Source organism: Tupaia chinensis, unplaced genomic scaffold, assembly GCF_000334495.1.
Source record: "Tupaia chinensis unplaced genomic scaffold, TupChi_1.0 Scaffold141165_1, whole genome shotgun sequence".
NCBI classification, from domain to species: domain Eukaryota; kingdom Metazoa; phylum Chordata; class Mammalia; order Scandentia; family Tupaiidae; genus Tupaia; species Tupaia belangeri.
Genome location: NW_006201028.1, coordinates 1,301,239 through 1,312,882, shown reverse-complemented (window position 1 = coordinate 1,312,882; position 11,644 = coordinate 1,301,239). Strand labels below are relative to the sequence as shown.

Here is an 11,644-nt window from a genome sequence, read left to right as displayed (position 1 = left end):
AAATTTTAAAGTGATAAAATAATAATAATGATAAATAAAATTAAATTAATAATTTTTTTAAGAAAGAATAAATATGTGATGAACAGGTGGCGTGGTGAAGGCACTGGACACTCCCACATGGCCAACCACTGTTCAAGTACCAAACCTGGTGGCTTGCTTTCCCACTTTCCCTCTCTCTTTATGTCTCTGTCTGGTCGAATTAAAAATAAATGAATGAATAAATAAAATTAAATTAATCATTTTTTAAAAGAATAAATAAACTCTTTAAAAATCATAGTGTAGGGCCAGCAGATGGCAAATGGTTACATCTCTGGACTCCCATATAGTCAACCGCGGTTTCAGTCCTGGATTCAGTGGCTTAAAACTAATAGGAGCACTTGGGACCAGCAGTTATCATAATGGCTATGCCGGAATACCCACTAGTCAACTGCGGTTCGAGTCCCGGACCCGTTGGCTTAAAATGTGTACGTGCGTGCCCAAGATCCCGAGAGGAGAACGGAGGAGAAGGGATTGTGGCGTGGCCATCCCCCCTGGGGGGTGATTTCTCGCTTTCTGTCTCTCTGTCCCTCTCTGTCTTTCTGGCGAACGCACGCGCCCTATAGCAAAAACCTCTTTAAAAAAAAAAAAAAAAGGAGCACCTGTGCATGCATGCCAAAAATCCTGAGAAAAGAATAGAGGAGAAGGGATTGCAATGTGGCCGTCCACCCTGTGGGAGTGATTTTGTGCTTTTCTGTCTCTCTGTCTCTCTTTGTCTCTCAGGTGAGCATATAAGACCCTATAGCAAAAGTCCCTCAAAACAAAAACCATATTATATATAGTGTTCACTACTAATGCAGCTTCAGGCAGCCACTGTGGGGCAGGGGTGTCTTCGAATGTATCTCTGCAGATAAGCAGCGATACTATAAATAAAAGTGTGAAAATTAAAGAAAACATTCCTATGTTAGGCCAGTTTAAACATAATTAAGTAACCTACCACACCAAATTCCAATCCCCAGGACCACAACCAGCATAAGTTTCTATACCTCCATGGGCAAGGTTACACCTGAGGAATGCAGAAAAGTATTGAACGTGTTTTTAGAGCTTGTTTTGAGCTAGAATAGGATTAAACGAAAATCAAGAAGAGATCAAGAAAAAAGCAGGAAAGATTTAATGAACTAATATAAATAATACTTTTATGCTTCAGACAATAAAAGCATGTCTGGCTGCAGATAAGAGAGGGGAAAGTGGGCTTGAAGATTGACCACAATAACTGTGGGATAAAGGAATAGAATTAGTTTTCCCTTTTCAGCACCCCATTGGAAACTTTTGTGGGTGAATGTCAAAGAGGAGACCCCCCAACAATAACTATGTAACACCTAAAGGCATCGTAGGGCTCAGGCTGGTCTGGCCAGGTGACTGGATTTTGTCAAGGCATATCATAACTAAACTGCAATCCCACAACTATACTTCCTAAATTACATCTGTTTAAAATTTCCCAAACATTTTAGACAAATTTTTAAATCAAAATTTAGTATTTTTCAATAAAGGGAACTGAGCTAAAGGAGATTCCAAACACCTAAAACCTGACAGACTAAGAACTGGGTCTGAACCAGTTGGTGCCTGACGCAACTTATACCTAACCTTCAGACTCATTACACCCTCATTGAATTGTATTGGCAAGCGAGATGATAATCCCGTTTGTGCCATAGTTTAAAATAACTAGGGCAACAACCAGAACTACTCTATTAAGGCCAGAAAATGGGAATAGTGGTTCCAGGAAAATCACTGCACCTTTCCCAGAAGAACCATAAATAAACTGCCCTTTATGTAGCCTGGCAGAGAGAGAAGGAAAGAAAGCAGACCCTGGAGGGCTAGCCATGTTACAATCCCTTCTCCATTTTCCTCATGGGATTTTTGGGCACACACACACACACATGCCCAGCATGATTTTCAAGACTCTGGGTCCATGACTTGAACTGTGATTGGCCTTGTGGGAGTCCAACACCTTAATCAACACATCATCTGCTGCCCCCTTTATTTTATTTATTTATTTATTTTTATTTATTTAATTTTTTTTTAGAGGTTTGCGCTATAGGGCGCGTGTGCTCGCCAGAATGACAGAGAGAGACAGAGAGACAGAAAGCGAGAAATCACCCCCCAGGGGGGATGGTCACTCTGCAATCCCTTCTCCTCCAATCTCCTCTCAGGATCTTGGGCACACACGCACACTCGCCCGGTGTGAGTTTTAAGCCACCGGGTCTGGGACACGAACCGTGGTCGACTATGTGGGAGTCCAGTGACATAGCCCTTATGCCAACTGCTGGTTCCCATATTTATTTATTTTTTAATAATAAAGGACATGTGTGCTCTCCAGAGAGAGATAAAGAGAGAGAGGGATAAACCACCCCATTAATGAGATGTGACCAGGCCACAATCCCTCCTCCACTTATCTCTTCTGTTGGGATTTAACACAAAAGTGTCCAGCATGTCTTTCAAACTGCTGGGACTGTTATTCAAACTACAGTTAACCAGAGGGTGTCTGACTTTTTTAACCAATGGATTATAAGGCCGGCCCAAGAAGTGGCAACTGTCTGCAGAGCATCGTTCTCAGCAGCTGTGAGTCTGCACATTCAGGAGCTTGATACCTACTATTGTATTTGTGTATAAAGCTTAGCATAGCCAAAGAACATTTTATAGTGACCATTGTCACCTGAAAGTCATTTTATTACATTTATTTGTGTGCACTCCCAGGAGAGGGACAACAAGAAAGGAGAAGTGAGTAATCATATCCTGGGAGATAACCATGCTATAATCCCTCCTCCTTCATAATCCTCTGGGAATTTGGGGCACTCATGTCCATGTGTCTGGCATTTTTTTCAAGTCTCCGGGTCCAGGACTCGAATTGCAGTCGGCTCTGTGGGCCCAGCACCTTAATCACCATGCCACCTGCTGGCCCTATCATTAGGTTTCTTTTAAGTACATTGATCTACGCAAAACTGAAAGTCTTGCCATAAGTGATATAAAAAACTCTAAAAATCAACTTCAGGTATAATTTATATACAATTAAAGGCACCCATTTTAAATTTAGAGTTCAGTGAGTTTTCACGAAAGTGTAACGCTACAGTCAACATACAGAATCTCCACCATCTTTTTCCAGTCAATCTCCTCATGTCCAGTCTCAAGGCACAGACAACCACTGAGGTGCATCCTATAGCTACCGATTGTATAGAACTTGCTAGAATTTCATATAAATGGAATAATTCAGTAAGTACTTTTTCCGTCTGTCTTTTTTCACTGAGCAGACTATTTCTTAGATTATTCCCCTGATGTTAAGTGGATCAGTAGTTCCCTCTTGCCTGCTGCTAAATGACAGTCCATTGACAATATAAAGCAATTATTCATTCTTCTGTTGATGGATACTTGGATTACTTCCAGTTTTCAGTACTGTGAATAAAGTTATATGCATTTGTCTACAAGTCTTTATGTGGTTCTATGTTCTCATCTCTCTGGTAAATAGGTAGGGGTATGACTCAGCCTTGATAGTACAGATGGTAGGGCGCTGTGAGTGATGCTGGGGCCACCTGGGAAGCCCCAGGTTCAGATACAGGGCTGATCTGAGCATGTTGGTCACACCAACAAGTAGGTCCACAATCTTGGGTGGCTAGAAGGTTACAGAGATGAAGGAATCATATCAGGTTGAGACCCCATTGGAAGAGACTCTCTCTTTCAAAATAAATGAATAATTAAACTTTTAAAAAATGGGTTATTGGCAGGACCAGCAGGTGGCGTAGTGGTTAAGGCACTGGACCCTCCCACATGGCCGACTACAGTTCAAGTCCTGGACCCGGTGGCTTGTTTTCTCACATTCTCTCTCTCTCTGTGTGTCTCTCTCTGGTCAAAATAAAATGAATGAATGAATAAATAAAATTAAAATTTTAAAAATGGGTTATTGGGGGCCAGCAGGTGGCATGGTGGTTAAGGCACTGGACACTCCTACATGACCAACTGTGGTTCGAGTCCTGGACCTGGTGGCTTGCTTTCTCACTTTCCCTCTCTCTCTCTCTCATCAAATTAAAATAAATAAATGAATAAATAAAAATAAAAAATTATTTTTAAAAAGTTACCTTAAAAAAAAAAAAAGAAAAGAAAAGGGTTATGGGCCAGGGTGTGGAGGTTAAGGCAACTGATGACTATCCAACCTGCCAGAAGAAGAGACTGATGCTGGGGCCAGCAGGTGGCATGGTGGTTAAGGGCGTTGTACTCCCACATGGCCGACCAGGGTTTCAGTTCCAAACCTTGTAGCTTGCCTTCTCACTCTCTCTCTGTCTCTCACTCTGTCCCTCTCTGGTCAAATTAAATAAATAAATAAAGTTAGATAAAATAATTATTTAAAAAAGAAGAAGAAGAAGAGGCTGATGCTAAGCCCTCTAACCCTTGGCAGAACCAGCCAGCCATTTGATGGCAGACTGAGTATACTACACCCTTTCCTTCCTTCCTTCCTTCCTTCCTTCCTTCCTTCCTTCCTTCCTTCCTGGAGCAGACAGCAATTAGATTTTATTAGAATTGGCCATGACTCCAGAAATGGAGCATTTTCTAGCCAAATGCCTCTGGGCAGCACCATTATCTTAGGGCTTACAGAATTCCCAATCTACCACCGTAGGAGCCCATACAACATTGCCTCAGAACAGGAATTTTTTTTTTTTTTAAGAATTACTCTTTCTTTTCTTTTCTTTTCTTTTTTTTTTTGGACAGGTTTTCTGCTATAGGGCGCGTGCGCCTGCCAGGCAGACAGAGAGAGACAGAGAGACAGAAAGCAAGAAATCACCCCCCCCCAAGGGGTGATGGCCACACTGCAATCCCTTCTTCTCTATTCTCCCCTTGGGATCCTGGGCATGCACGCACACACACCCGGTGTGAGTTTAAGCCACCAGGTCCAGGACTCGAACCGCGGTCGACTACGTGGGAGTCCAGCGACATAGCCATTACGCTAACTGCTGGTCCTAAAAATTACTTTATTTTAATTTTTGACCAGAGAGAGACAGCAAGAAAGTAAGAAAGCAAGTTGCCAGATCTGAGACTCAGACTGTGGTTGGCCATGTGAAAGTCTAGCACCTCCACCACCAAGCCACCTGCCAGCCCTAGGTAGTCTAATAATGACAGACAAAATATAAAACAGTGAGAATAAGGCCACAAAATCCTCTGGCCTTCCCTTATCCTCCATCATCTAAAAGCTATTGCTGGGACCAACAGTTGGCATAATGGCTATGTTACTGGACTCCCAGTAGTCGACCACGGTTCAAGTCCCGGAACCGGTGGCTTAAACTCACACTGGGCACATGTGTGTGCATGACCAAGATCCTGAGAGGAGAATAGAGGAGAAAGGATTGTGGCATGGCCATCCCCCTTGGGGGGGTGATTTCTCACTTTCTGTCTCTTGGTCTCTCTCTGTCTTTCTGGCAAGCATATGTGCCCTATAGCAAAAACCTCTCCAAAAACAATAATAATAATAATAATAATAAATAAATAAACAAATAAATAAAAGCTATTGCTAAGAGAATATAGGAGGAGCCTATTTAAGGCCCAGGCATCAGGTTGGAAATAGCACCCTGTGGGGTGGAGTACTGTCCTCTGAGATTTATTTATGTGGCGAACTGATGATATCTATCCTAAATGGCTCAAATACATGGGCCTAGTACCAAATGGTAAAAGCAGGATTTGCTCCACTTATTTGGGACACGATAAGCTTGAATTTAAAGCTATAACTTCCATCTTGGTCACTTTGTACTTCTTATACCAGTGAGCCAGCAAGTAAAAAAATGGCTATGTTGCAGGACCAGCAGGTGGCATAACGGTTACATTGCTGGACTTCCACGTAGTCGATTGCGGTTTGAGTCCCAGACTGGGTGGCTTAAAACTCATGCCGGGCACAGGTGAGTACATGCCCAAAATCCCAAGAGAAGGATGAAGGAGAAGGAATTACAGCGTGGCCATCACCCCAGGGGGTGATTTCTCGCTTTCTGTCTCTCTGTCTCTGCAGTGAGTACATATATCCTACAGCAAAAATGTCTCTCAAAAAAATTTTTTTATAAAAGGTGTGGCAGGCCACAGTTTGAAGTTGAACAGCATGGCAATCTCCATGCTAGGCTCACTGCTGTGGACATTCCGGCAGATGGTTCCTTCATCAGCCCCAGGCCAAGTTGGAGGTTACTATGTAGACTAGAAAACGTCGCATGATGTGAAGAGACGAAAAATGGCCTATGACTATGCTGATGAAAGGCTATGGATCAACTGGCTTAGGAAGAATACCTTTTTGCCAAAAGATCTTCAGGATGTGGCTGATGAAGAAATTGTTGCCCTTCAGAGCTGTCCGGTCAGAATCCGAAATCAGTGTGTCATGACATCCCGTCCACGTGGTGTGAAGCGGCACTGGAGGCTGAGTCGCATCGTCTTCCGTCACTTAGCCAACCATGGGCAGCTCTCTGGAGTCCAGGGAGCAGAAACTACTGAGCCTGCAGGAAAGCACAGAGAGACTTTTCTAAAAGATAAAATTCTAGTTTCCAATGTGGTCCAGTGTAGGTGTCTAGTCTGCTTGATGTTTTCAGTACTTATATTCTCTTGGATTTAATAGATTAAACATACTGTTCTCACACATACACACAGAGTACAATAATAACAAATATTTTCTGTGAAAAAAAAAAAAAAAAGGTGTGGCATCCCCTCTCCTGCGTGGCTGCAGCTTGGGTGGTTGTTGCTCAGCGAGACCATGGCTTCGACTCTGGAAGAGCTATAGAAAGATCTAGAAGAAGTAAAAGTTACTGGAACAGGCCATTAGGAAAAGAGTACGTGATGTCCTTACAGCTGAAAAATCCAAGATTGAGACAGAAATCAAGAACAAGATGCAACGGAAATCACAGAAAAATACAGAACTTTTTGACAATGAAAAGCCAGCTGCTGTGGTTGCTCCCATTAGAACAGGATATTCAGTGAAAATCAGTCATTATGGATGGGGTCAGTCAGGTAAGTTTGTGAAAATCTACATTACCTTAACTGGAGTTCAAGTTCCTACTGAGAACGTGCAGGTGCATTTCACAGAGAGGTCATTTGATCTTTTGGTAAAGAACCTAAATGGCAAGAGTTACTCCATGATTGTGAACAATTTTTCCATCTCTGTTGAAAGCAGTTCAAAAAAAGTTAAGATTGATACAGTTCTCATATTATGTAGAAAAAAAGCAGAAAACACATGATGGGATTACCTGACTCAGGTTGAAAAAGAGTACGAAGAGAAAGAAAAGCCTTCATACAACATTGAAACACTGAAACAGATCCTAGTGAGGAGCTGATGAATGTTCTAAAGAAAATTTATGAAGGGAACAGCAGTTAGCATAATGGCTATGTCGCTGGACTCCCATGTAGCCGACCGCTGTTCGCGTCCCGGACCCGGTGGCTTAAAACTCACGCCGGGCGCGTGTGCATGCGTGCCCAAAATCCCGAGAGGAGAATGGAGGAGAAGGGATTGTAGCGTGGCCATCCCCCCTGGGGGGTGATTTCTCGCTTTCTATCTCTCTGTCTCTCTCTGTATGTCTGGCAAGCGCATGCGCCCTATAGCAAAAACCTCTCCAAAAAAAAAGAAAAAAAAAAAGAAAATTTATGAAGATAGAGGTGATGATATGAAGCAAACCATTAATAAAGCTTGGGTGGAATCAAGAGAGAAACAAGCCAACGGAGAACCAGAATTTTGAGACTTAAAGTCCTTTCAAGAACTGCGATGTGGAAATTCTGATGTTTTCAATAAGGGAATGTTGGTGGGAACCAGCAGTTAGCGTAATGGCTATGTCGCTGGACTCCCACGTAGTCAACCGGTTCGCGTCCTGGACCCGGTGGCTTAAAACTCATGCCAGGTACGTGTGCGTGTGTGCCCAAGATCCCGAGAGGAGAATGGAGAAGGGATTGTGGCTTGACCACCCCCACGGGGGGTGATTTCTCGCTTTCTGTCTCTCTGTCTCTCTCTGTCTGTCTGGCGAGCGCACGCGCCCTATAGCAAAAACCTCTCAAAAAAATAAATAAATAAATAAGGGAATGTTGGTGAGCAGCACATATAAATTGACAGATAACTATTTACACAGCCTTCTAAGTAAAGACAGTGAAATCTCCATGTCCTACTGGAGAATTTATTTAAATAAAGTATGCTTATTAAACACTTCTTCCAAAGATGGTTTTATTAGCACCTGACCATTTTGTTCAAGAAAGGATTATACTGCATTATTTGAAATAATAAAAAGGCTATTTATTTTTATTCAGCTAAGAGATAGAAAACAAAAGTATTTGCTTGCCTTTAAGTTAGTGACATCAATTCTAGTATAAGAACCAGAAAGTGTAAAACTTGAATTTTTGCATAAAACACAAGTTTGTACTTGTACTTAGAAGTTGATTTCTTACTACCAGCTGCAAGGCATTACTATGCACCAGTAATTCAGTTACAGATGATCCTGTGTGTATTTAAATATATTTGTTTATGCACTTATAGAACTGAAACTAAATAGAAACTTGACAAGAATAGATGAGAATTTTTGTACAAACCAGTTAGAAAGTTTTGCCATGGGTCAGAGGGCTTATAAAAGTAATGACCGTAAAGCTAAAATAATTAACTTAAAAATTCATCCATTCCTATATTCAATAAAGTTAGATTTTTTTAATTAAAAAAAAGAGTTGCTATAAGGGCGAGGATAATCAACCTCTATTAACATGACGCTTTTGTGACCCACGATGATGGTGAACAGCTAATTACAGCAACCATAGCCCAGTCAACTTGAGAAAACTATGGGCTAAGCCTTCTTGAATATAAAGGCCTGGGTCACCCCCACAGATAAGCAACTGAGGTTAGCCAAAGTATTGGTTGAGGTTAAGGGAGCTCTGCCAAAAATTGGATTTAAAGGGACCAGCAGTTGGTGTAATGGCTATGTCATTATGTCGTTGGACTCCCACATAGTTGGCTTGGTTCGAGTCCCAGACCCAGTGGGGTAAACTCACACTGGGCATGTGAGAGGAGAATGGAGTCGAAGGGATTGTGGCGTGGACATCCTCCCTTGGGTGTGGGAGAGGTGATTTCTTACTTTCTGTCTCTCTATCTTTCTCTATCTTTCTGGCAAGTGTACACGCCCTATAGCAAAAAAAAAAAACTCTAAAAAAAAAAAAAAATTGGATTTAAGGGCCAGCCCCATGGCTAGTGGTTAAAGGAGTTGGATCCCACATGGCTGCTTGTGGTTCAAATCTGAGCCTAGAAGCCTTGCAAAGATGCTAGCTATATGTGTGTGGGTGCCCCAAATCCCCACAGGATGAAAAAATGGAGGAGAAGGTATTGCAGCATGACCACACCCCATTGAAGGGGGTGCTCCCCCCAATTCTTTGTCTCTCTATTGCTCTCTGGTGAGTGCACACACCCTCTGACCATTTTTAAAAAGTTAGATTTAATAGAGATTATAAATGGGTCTGTGTGGTACAGAGTAAGCTGTATCCTTCAGTTCTCTGGCACCACTTCAGATAATATTGGTCTCATCTCAATTTTCAACTACAATTGTGATGACAGTTCTTGGGCTTTAATATCTATTCTGTCTCAAGCCAATTCTCCTTAGGTTTACTGGGTTTCTACATGTCTTGTTTCAACTTTGGTTCCATGCTATCTTTATGTTTTTCCTTTTTTTTAAGGTTTTTGCCATAGGTGCATATGCTTGCCAGACAGACATACCCCTGGAGTGGGGCTAGGAGTGAGACATCACCCCCTGGAAGGGAGTGGCCATGTCACAATCCCTTCTCGTCCATTCTCCTCTCAGAGTTTTATGCCTGGCATGATTTTCAAGCTGCAGGGTCTGGAACTTGAACTGCAATTCGACGACTGGGAGTCCAGCCCCTGAACCACCACGCCACCTGCTGGTCTCATGCTATCTTTTCAAGAATGATTCTATAGATGCTCGCTTCAGCAGCACATCTACTAAAATTGAAACGATACAGAGATTAGCATGGCCCCTGCACAAGGATGACACACAAATTCGTGAAGAGTTCCATATTTTTTTTCTAGGATTATACCACTGTCTGGATTTGAGAACATCGTATGTAACTGAAGTTTTCAGAGCAACTAACTGTAAATGGCTATGTTGATGAAATATAAAGAAATGCTGAAATTGTAAAAAAAAAAAAAAAAAGAATGATTATATAGGAAACAGCCTTGAAGAATAGAGATAACATTTCCCTTTGGGGTTGGGGAGGTATGCTAACAGCCCTATTTAAAGGATTTCTGGATGGTGGTTAAGGTGTCTAGATCCCACTCAGCCAACTATGTGGTTCAGTCCCAGACACAGCAGCCTTAAAAACACTGAGTGGGGCTGGCAGGTGGCAAGGTGGTTGAAGTGCTGGACTCCCATATGGCCATTCATGGTTCAAATTCTGGATCTGGTAGCTTGCTTTCTCACTTTCCCTCTCTGTCACTCTCTGGTCAAATTAAAAAATAATAATGATAATTTTGACAGCAGTTGGTGTAATGACTATGTCACTGGACTCCCATGTAGCTGACTGTGGTTAGAGTCCTGGACCCGGTGGCTTAAACTCACACCGGGCGTATGTGCGTGCATGCCCAAGATCCCAAGAGGAGAATGGAGGAGAAGAGATTGCGGTGTGGCCACCCCCCCCCCCGGGGGTGATTTCTCACTTTCTTTCTCTCTGTCTCACTCTTGTCTTTCTGGTGAATGCATGCCTCCTATAGCAAAAACCTCTCCAAAAAAAAAAAAGATAATAATAAATAAGATTAAATAAATAAATAATCTTAAAACACACATACCCCACATATGTGTACATGTGTTCCCAAAATTCTGAAAGGAGAATGGAGAAGGGATTGTGATATGACTAGCCCCCTTTGGGGGTGCTTTCTCACTCTCTCTCTGTCTCCCTACCTCTGTCTCTCTCTCTCGTGTACTCTCTGTGTCTGTCTCTCTCCAGCAAAGTGCACACGCTCTATAGCAAATTAAAAAAATAAATTGGGGGCTGGCAAGTGACACTGTGATTAGGGGTGCTAGACTCCCACATGGCCAAGTGTGGTTTGAGTCCTGGACCTGGAGGCTTGCTTTCTCACTTTCTCCTCGCCATCTCTCTCTCGCTCTCTCTGTCCCTCTTTGGTCAAATTAATGTAAATAAATAAAGCTAAATAATTTTTTTTAATTGTAGTTTCCAGTTCAATATTTCTGAGCTGTGACATGAATCCACTGTGTGCACAGCATCAACCTGGGTTCACATCACCCTTGTGGGACTTGGGACAGGAGGAACTGATGTGAATACAAAATTCATGCTGTCTGCACATGCTGAGTAACGGAAGTCCTTTGGGCCACCCATAGTGGCACAGTCAGTCATGTACTGAACTGCATTGCTGGAAGCAACATGGGTTTAGTTTCCCACACAGTTCACAGTTTTGAATCCCCAGCCTGGTGGACCTGAAATACACAGTGCATGAGTGTACACGCTCAAGATCCTCAGCAGCTGGGGGACTGGAGGGAACTGCAGCCTGATGAGACCCTATCAAGGAGCTTCTCTTCCTTTCTCTCTCACACGTGCTCACACATGTGCACACATACACATGTTATCACGAGTAATATATTTTAAAAGGGAAATTTGTTTCAGATCT

The 11,644-nt window shown here is 42.5% G+C and overlaps 1 non-coding gene and 2 pseudogenes across 1 annotated transcript; all 3 read left to right on the top strand.

Moving 5' to 3' along the window:
* Window positions 1–6,103: 6,103 nt before the first annotated feature.
* LOC102470539 (28S ribosomal protein S14, mitochondrial pseudogene) lies at window positions 6,104–6,604 on the top strand (annotated as a pseudogene).
* Window positions 6,605–6,742: 138 nt separating this feature from the next.
* On the top strand, window positions 6,743–7,718 carry LOC102498864 (calcyclin-binding protein-like; annotated as a pseudogene).
* Window positions 7,719–9,940: 2,222 nt separating this feature from the next.
* LOC114004997 (U6 spliceosomal RNA) lies at window positions 9,941–10,044 on the top strand. The gene has a single exon (XR_003546938.1). It is a non-coding gene; the product is annotated as a U6 spliceosomal RNA (small nuclear RNA).
* Window positions 10,045–11,644: the final 1,600 nt, after the last annotated feature.